General features: G+C 46.4%; 1 protein-coding gene across 1 annotated transcript in view; it reads left to right on the top strand.

The window, feature by feature from the left end:
* LOC124552423 (F-box/LRR-repeat protein 2-like) overlaps window positions 1-9,209 on the top strand; it is a 67,808-nt gene continuing 58,599 nt past the window's right edge. Inside the window, exon 1 of the mRNA XM_047126695.1 lies at window positions 1-47. The gene's annotated coding sequence lies outside the window, so the exon portion shown is untranslated. The remainder of the gene's footprint in view (window positions 48-9,209) is intronic.

Genomic DNA, 9,209 nt, shown 5'->3' with positions numbered 1-9,209 from the left:
CCATCGATTAGACCGCGTGATACTTTACGTGGACACCACCGCGCCAGGTGAGCCATTTATTACTTTTTAAAATGATTATATCTGCTTATTATGAATTAAGTAGTGACACAATCTGACATTTCTTCAGCTCCCATGGGACCACATTAATTAAAATTTAAAAAAGAAGTGAAAAATTTGTGTTGCCTATTTATTTGCACGAGACTCTTTATCTCTAAATAACTACTGCAACTTACCTGCTTCTGAATCTGTGTAGTGTATTAATCTCTTGGCCTCCCTCTATGATTTTTACTCTCCTCACATTCCTCCAGTACCAAATTGTTGATCCCTTGATGTCTCATAATGTGTCCTACCACCAATTCTTCCTTCTTGTCAAAGTGTGCCACAAATTCCTCTTCTCCCCAATTCTATTCAGTGCCTCCTCATTAGTTATGTGATCTACTCATCTAATATTCAGCATTCTTCTGTAGCACCATATTTCAAAAGCTTATATTCTCTTCTCTTCGTTTCTAAACTGTTTATCACCCATGTTTCACTTACATAAATGGCTACGCTCTCTACAGATGCTTGCATAAGAGACTTCCTGACACTTAAATCTATACTTGATGTTTGTAAAATGACTTTTATCATAATAATATGAATATTTATATGTGTGTTTGGAGAGAGAGAGAGAGAGAGAGAGAGAGAGATTGATTTTTGATTGAGACTTTACTTTAAGACGTAATTGGTACTGGAATTTTGGTTGCTGCTTCCTTAAATGATCAGCTTCTACACCGGTTGGTGACGTATTGGAGGAAGTTATTGTTCATTAAGATTTAAAATACAACTCTGTTGGTTACTTGGCCGTATTGCAGATGGCTTTTAGCCCAAGTTTTCGTAGCTTTTCATACCTAAGGGACCACTGTTACAAGTAAATAAGATCAAACAGCAATTTCCTTTTCATGAGAAAAGGAGATTGCTTGGCACACAAGCCTTCTCCAAACTACATGTCCTGCTACATCAAAATTGGTCAGTGCAGTTCAGCACCATACTAAAAGCAAGAACAAAATCCAATTACTGTTATTAAGAAATTATGAGAGGTTGTTATGAATTGAGTGAAAACTATGGAGAATGCTTTTCCTTTCCTGTATTTTAGGGAACTTTGTACACTTACCGCTCTGTCGATTGATAGCCATCGACGACAATGAAGTTCACCTCCTTTTCCAAAAACAAGATATTTCTATTCTTCACTTCCAGAAAATTTGTATACATAAATGTTTGGCAACTCTAACACCTACTTTACTCAGTTTTATCACTAAAATAGCAGTTTTCATTAAATGTAACAATATGTTCTGAGTGACGGCCTAGCAACAAGCTTTCCACTAGATACAGATTAACAGTCCTCTTCAAGGTTGCTTCATCAGGAAAGAGGGAAGGAGAGGGAAAGACGAAAGGATGTGGTTTTTAAGGGAGGGGGTAAGGAGTCATTCCAATCCCGGGAGTGGAAAGACTTACCTTAAGGGGAAAAAAGGACAGGTATCCACATGCGCGTCTGCACACACACACACACACACACACACACACACACACACACACACATATATATATATATATATATATATATATATATATATATATATATATATATATATCGACCTGCCAGCGCCTTTGTTTGGTAAGTTTCATCATCTTTCTTTTTATATATATATATATATATATATATAATGGAAGGAAACATTCCACGTGGGAAAAATTATATATAAAATCAAAGATGAGGTGACTTACCGAACGAAAGCGCTGGCAGGTCGATAGACACACAAACAAACACAAACATACACACAAAATTCAAGCTTTCGCAACAAACTGTTGCCTCATCAGGAAGAGGGTTTTAAGGGAGAGGGTAAGGAGTCATTCCAATCCAATTTTATATATATATATAAAAACAAGGATGAGGTGACTTACCGAACAAAAGCGCTGGCAGGTCGATAGACACACAAACAAACACAAACATACACACAAAATTCAAGCTTTCGCAACAAACTGTTGCCTCATCAGGAAAGAGGGAAGGAGAGGGGAAGACGAAAGGAAGTGGGTTTTAAGGGAGAGGGTAAGGAGTCATTCCAATCCCGGGAGCGGAAAGACTTACCTTAGGGGGAAAAAAGGACAGGTATACACTCGCACACATCCATCCACACATACAGACACAAGCAGACATATTTAAATACAAAGAGTTTGGGTAGAGATGTCAGTCGAGGCAGAAGTGTAGAGGCAAAGAAGTTGTTGAAAGACAGGTGAGGTATGAGTGGCGGCAACTTGAAATTAGCGGAGATTGAGGCCTGGCGGATGACGAGAAGAGAGGATATACTGAAGGGCAAGTTCCCATCTCCGGAGTTCGGATAGGTTGGTGTTGGTGGGAAGTATCCAGATAACCCGGACGGTGTAACACTGTGCCAAGATGTGCTGGCTGTGCACCAAGGCATGTTTAGCCACAGGGTGATCCTCATTACCAACAAACACTGTCTGCCTGTGTCCATTCATGCGAATGGACAGTTTGTTGCTGGTCATTCCCACACAGAATGCATCACAGTGTAGGCAGGTCAGTTGGTAAATCACGTGGGTGCTTTCACACGTGGCTCTGCCTCTGATCGTGTACACCTTCCGGGTTACAGGACTGGAGTAGGTGGTGGTGGGAGGGTGCATGGGACAGGTTTTGCATCGGGGGCGGTTACGAGGATAGGAGCCAGAGGGTAGGGAAGGTGGTTTGGGGATTTCATAGGGATGAACTAAGAGGTTACGAAGGTTAGGTGGACGGCGGAAAGACACTCTTGGTGGAGTGGGGAGGATTTCATGAAGGATGGATCTCATTTCAGGGCAGGATTTGAGGAAGTCGTATCCCTGCTGGAGAGCCACATTCAGAGTCTGGTCCAGTCCCGGAAAGTATCCTGTCACAAGTGGGGCACTTTTGGGGTTCTTCTGTGGGGGATTCTGGGTTTGAGGGGACGAGGAAGTGGCTCTGGTTATTTGCTTCTGTACCAGGTCGCGAGGGTAGTTGCGGGATGCGAAAGCTGTTTTCAGGTTGTTGGTGTAATGATTCAGGGATTCCGGACTGGAGCAGATTCATTTGCCACGAAGACCTAGGCTGTAGGGAAGGGACCGTTTGATGTGGAATGGGTGGCAGCTGTCATAATGGAGGTACTGTTGCTTGTTGGTGGGTTTGATGTGGACGGACGTGTGAAGTTGGCCATTGGACAGGTGGAGGTCAACGTCAAGGAAAGTGGCATGGGATTTGGAGTAGGACCAGGTGAAACTGATGGAACCAAAGGAGTTGAGGTTGGAGAGGAAATTCTGGAGTTCTTCTTCACTGTGAGTCCAGATCATGAAGATGTCATCAATAAATCTGTACCAAACTTTGGGTTGGCAGACTTGGGTAACCAAGAAGGCTGCCTCTAAGCAACCCATGAATAGGTTGGCGTACGAGGGGGCCATCCTGGTGCCCATGGCTGTTCCCTTTATTTGTTGGTATGTCTGGCCCTCAAACGTGAAGAAGTTGTGGGTCAGGATGAAGCTGGCTAAGGTGATGAGGAAAGAGGTTTTAGGTAGGGTGGCAGGTGATCGGCGTGAAAGGAAATGCTCCATCGCAGCGAGGCCCTGGACGTGCGGAATATTTGTGTATAAGGACGTGGCATCAATGGTTACAAGGATGGTTTCCGGGGGTAACAGATTGGGTAAGGATTCCAGGCGTTCAAGGAAGTGGTTGGTGTCCTTGATGAAGGATGGGAGACTGCATGTAATGGGTTGAAGGTGTTGATCTACGTAGGCAGAGATACGTTCTGTGGGGGCTTGGTAACCAGCTACAATGGGGCGGCCGGGATGATTGGGTTTGTGGATTTTAGGAAGAAGGTAGAAGGTAGGGGTGCGGGGTGTCGGTGGGGTCAGGAGGTTGATGGAGTCAGGTGAAAGGTTTTGCAGGGGGCCTAAGGTTCTGAGGATTCCTTGAAGCTCCGCCTGGACATCGGGAATGGGGTTACCTTGGCAAACTTTGTATGTGGTGTTGTCTGAAAGCTGACGCAGTCCCTCAGCAACATACTCCCGACAATCAAGTACCACGGTCGTGGAACCCTTGTCCGCCGGAAGAATGACGATGGATCGGTCAGCCTTCAGATCACGGATAGCCTGGGCTTCAGCAGTGGTGATGTTGGGTTCCATGGTGATGTTTGGTTCCATCAGTTTCACCTGGTCCTACTCCAAATCCCATGCCACTTTCCTTGACGTTGACCTCCACCTGTCCAATGGCCAACTTCACACGTCCGTCCACATCAAACCCACCAACAAGCAACAGTACCTCCATTATGACAGCTGCCACCCATTCCACATCAAACGGTCCCTTCCCTACAGCCTAGGTCTTCGTGGCAAACGAATCTGCTCCAGTCCGGAATCCCTGAATCATTACACCAACAACCTGAAAACAGCTTTCGCATCCCGCAACTACCCTCGCGACCTGGTACAGAAGCAAATAACCAGAGCCACTTCCTCGTCCCCTCAAACCCAGAATCCCCCACAGAAGAACCCCAAAAGTGCCCCACTTGTGACAGGATACTTTCCGGGACTGGACCAGACTCTGAATGTGGCTCTCCAGCAGGGATACGACTTCCTCAAATCCTGCCCTGAAATGAGATCCATCCTTCATGAAATCCTCCCCACTCCACCAAGAGTGTCTTTCCGCCGTCCACCTAACCTTCGTAACCTCTTAGTTCATCCCTATGAAATCCCCAAACCACCTTCCCTACCCTCTGGCTCCTATCCTCGTAACCGCCCCCGATGCAAAACCTGTCCCATGCACCCTCCCACCACCACCTACTCCAGTCCTGTAACCCGGAAGGTGTACACGATCAGAGGCAGAGCCACGTGTGAAAGCACCCACGTGATTTACCAACTGACCTGCCTACACTGTGATGCATTCTGTGTGGGAATGACCAGCAACAAACTGTCCATTCGCATGAATGGACACAGGCAGACAGTGTTTGTTGGTAATGAGGATCACCCTGTGGCTAAACATGCCTTGGTGCACAGCCAGCACATCTTGGCACAGTGTTACACCGTCCGGGTTATCTGGATACTTCCCACCAACACCAACCTATCCGAACTCCGGAGATGGGAACTTGCCCTTCAGTATATCCTCTCTTCTCGTCATCCGCCAGGCCTCAATCTCCGCTAATTTCAAGTTGCCGCCACTCATACCTCACCTGTCTTTCAACAACTTCTTTGCCTCTACACTTCTGCCTCGACTGACATCTCTGCCCAAACTCTTTGTATTTAAATATGTCTGCTTGTGTCTGTATGTGTGGATGGATGTGTGCGAGTGTATACCTGTCCTTTTTTCCCCCTAAGGTAAGTCTTTCCGCTCCCGGGATTGGAATGACTCCTTACCCTCTCCCTTAAAACCCACTTCCTTTCATCTTCCCCTCTCCTTCCCTCTTTCCTGATGAGGCAACAGTTTGTTGCGAAAGCTTGAATTTTGTGTGTATGTTTGTGTTTGTTTGTGTGTCTATCGACCTGCCAGCGCTTTTGTTCGGTAAGTCACCTCATCTTTGTTTTTATATATAATTTTTCCCACGTGGAATGTTTCCTTCCATTATATTGATATCATTAATTTGAATCCAACAATTACGTTTGTTGTTGTCACTGTTGCATTTCGAAATCTTTTCTGTCGTCTTATTTTCCTCTTTCTGTTTTTGCCAGTAGTTTCACTTTGTATTGACCTTCTCCTTTTTACCGTAATCTGCTATACTATTTTATCCCGCCTATATATATACTCAATAATACGTAACCCACTTCCAAACCACAACCAAAAAAATATTTTTTTTTTTTTTTTTTTTTGCCGCTTTCAGCACTACCGCCGCTATAATATCCACCGTTTCTAGTTCACAAACAGCTCCTTTCACCTTTTAAACAACCATTTCGGCCAGTTCTAATAACTTTCGCTTTATTTCCATTTCCGTTTTTCCCACATCACTGATCATTTTTAGCCGCTTCCCACAGGTTTTAACGCCATTATTTCTTCGTCAGACAATTGTTAGCTTCATTATCATAATCTGCCACCACAATACCACTCCTTTTAATATACTACACGCAGTTTTTTCGAAATTTTCCCGAATTTCTCCGTCCTTTAACGTGTTTTGGCGGCAACACAACCACCTAACCTTTATGCACATCGTTGTCTACCAACCCAAGTCCAACATAGCCCAGCTGTAACCAACACCTTTTCGCCTTTTTTCATTCCAGATCTCCAGTTTCTTTCCGGTTCACCTTTATCTCTCCCTATATATTTTTATTTTCATTTTCATTTCACCTCATGTTACACTTTCCACCTTCTAATACCATGTCACCCTCACAACACCCCCACAATGACCCCATTAAGTTTTATTTACATTCCCTCCGCAAACATGCCTTCGCCCTAGCCAGATTACGCTCGCATATTTTATTTTCTCAGGCTTGTCTGACATTTGGCATTACCCCCAAAGGCCTCACACTCAAAGTTCCCATCTCTGGCTGCAACCCTGCCTTCCATCAGTCCCTATACCAGTTCCAAACTGAACAATCCATTGCCCTCACCCACCTAATCCTTCACCTACACATCAACTCAGCCAATGAACACACCCGTCAACTCCTATCCTTAATAAAAGTCCTTAATCTTTCCTCTCCCACATCCACACCGGCTGTTCAGAGCATCCTCCTACAGGCCAACCGTAAATTAGAACAGCATGCCACCCTCCACCTCAAAAAACTATCCAATCTCCTGGTTTCCCACCTCCGGAAAGGCAACTCACTCACCCTTCACAACCTTTCCAGCAAACCTCAACCTCCTCTCATTGCACACAAACCCAGTCTCTCCCATCTACTCAATCTCCCACTTCCAGCTCCACTCCCTCCAAAACCTCAAAATTCCAATCAACACAATCTGGAACCACAACACCCTAATTCAGTAGTTAACCTTTCCTCCAAACCTCTCTCCCAATCCGAAACCTCTGTCCTATCCAAAGGCCTCACCTTCAGCCCCACTCCCAGATTCAACCAAACAGCCCTCGTTAAAGATTTACTGTCCTACACTCGTACTCTCTGCTGGAAGTATCACTTTGCCACGAAGAAAAATGATCCTACTCCTAATGATCCGTTGTTGAAAGACAGGTGAGGTATGAGCGGCAGCAAATTGAAATTAGCGGAGATTGAGGCCTGGCGGATGACGAGAGGAGAGGATATACTGAAGGGCAAGTTCCCATCTCCGGAGTTCGGATAGGTTGGTGTTGGTGGGAAGTATCCAGATAACCCGGACGGTGTAACACTGTGCCAAGATGTGCTGGCTGTGCACCAAGGCATGTTTAGCCACAGGGTGATCCTCATTACCAACAAACACTGTCTGCCTGTGTCCATTCATGCGAATGGACAGTTTGTTGCTGGTCATTCCCACACAGAATGCATCACAGTGTAGGCAGGTCAGTTGGTAAATCACGTGGGTGCTTTCACACGTGGCTCTGCCCCTGATCGTGTACACCTTCCGGGTTACAGGACTGGAGTAGGTGGTGGTGGGAGGGTGCATGGGACAGGTTTTGCATCGGGGGCGGTTACGAGGATAGGAGCCAGAGGGTAGGGAAGGTGGTTTGGGGATTTCATAGGGATGAACTAAGAGGTTACGAAGGTTAGGTGGACGGCGGAAAGACACTCTTGGTGGAGTGGGGAGGATTTCATGAAGGATGGATCTCATTTCAGGGCAGGATTTGAGGAAGTCGTATCCCTGCTGGAGAGCCACATTCAGAGTCTGGTCCAGTCCCGGAAAGTATCCTGTCACAAGTGGGGCACTTTTGGGGTTCTTCTGTGGGGGATTCTGGGTTTGAGGGGACGAGGAAGTGGCTCTGGTTATTTGCTTCTGTACCAGGTCGCGAGGGTAGTTGCGGGATGCGAAAGCTGTTTTCAGGTTGTTGGTGTAATGATTCAGGGATTCCGGACTGGAGCAGATTCGTTTGCCACGAAGACCTAGGCTGTAGGGAAGGGACCGTTTGATGTGGAATGGGTGGCAGCTGTCATAATGGAGGTACTGTTGCTTGTTGGTGGGTTTGATGTGGACGGACGTGTGAAGTTGGCCATTGGACAGGTGGAGGTCAACGTCAAGGAAAGTGGCATGGGATTTGGAGTAGGACCAGGTGAAACTGATGGAACCAAACATCACCATGGAACCCAACATCACCACTGCTGAAGCCCAGGCTATCCGTGATCTGAAGGCTGACCGATCCATCGTCATTCTTCCGGCGGACAAGGGTTCCACGACCGTGGTACTTGATTGTCGGGAGTATGTGGCTGAGGGACTGTGTCAGCTTTCAGACAACACCACATACAAAGTTTGCCAAGGTAACCCCATTCCCGATGTCCAGGCGGAGCTTCAAGGAATCCTCAGAACCTTAGGCCCCCTGCAAAACCTTTCACCTGACTCCATCAACCTCCTGACCCCACCGACACCCCGCACCCCTACCTTCTACCTTCTTCCTAAAATCCACAAACCCAATCATCCCGGCCGCCCCATTGTAGCTGGTTACCAAGCCCCCACAGAACGTATCTCTGCCTACGTAGATCAACACCTTCAACCCATTACATGCAGTCTCCCATCCTTCATCAAGGACACCAACCACTTCCTTGAACGCCTGGAATCCTTACCCAATCTGTTACCCCCGGAAACCATCCTTGTAACCATTGATGCCACGTCCTTATACACAAATATTCCGCACGTCCAGGGCCTCGCTGCGATGGAGCATTTCCTTTCACGCCGATCACCTGCCACCCTACCTAAAACCTCTTTCCTCATCACCTTAGCCAGCTTCATCCTGACCCACAACTTCTTCACGTTTGAGGGCCAGACATACCAACAATTAAAGGGAACAGCCGTGGGCACCAGGATGGCCCCCTCGTACGCCAACCTATTCATGGGTTGCTTAGAGGAAGCCTTCTTGGTTACCCAAGTCTGCCAACCCAAAGTTTGGTACAGATTTATTGATGACATCTTCATGATCTGGACTCACAGTGAAGAAGAACTTCAGAATTTCCACTCCAACGTCAATTCTTTGGCAGAGATGTCAGTCGAGGCGGAAGTACAGAGGCAAAGATGTTGTTGAATGACAAGTGATGTACGAGGGGTGGCAACTTTAAATTAGCGGAGGTTGAGGCCTGGTGGGTAATGGAAAGAGAGA

This window comes from Schistocerca americana, chromosome 10, assembly GCF_021461395.2.
Source record: "Schistocerca americana isolate TAMUIC-IGC-003095 chromosome 10, iqSchAmer2.1, whole genome shotgun sequence".
Classification (NCBI taxonomy): Eukaryota; Metazoa; Arthropoda; class Insecta; order Orthoptera; family Acrididae; genus Schistocerca; species Schistocerca americana.
The sequence above is the reverse complement of the archived record's forward strand: the minus strand, read 5'-3'. Positions and strand labels throughout refer to the sequence as shown.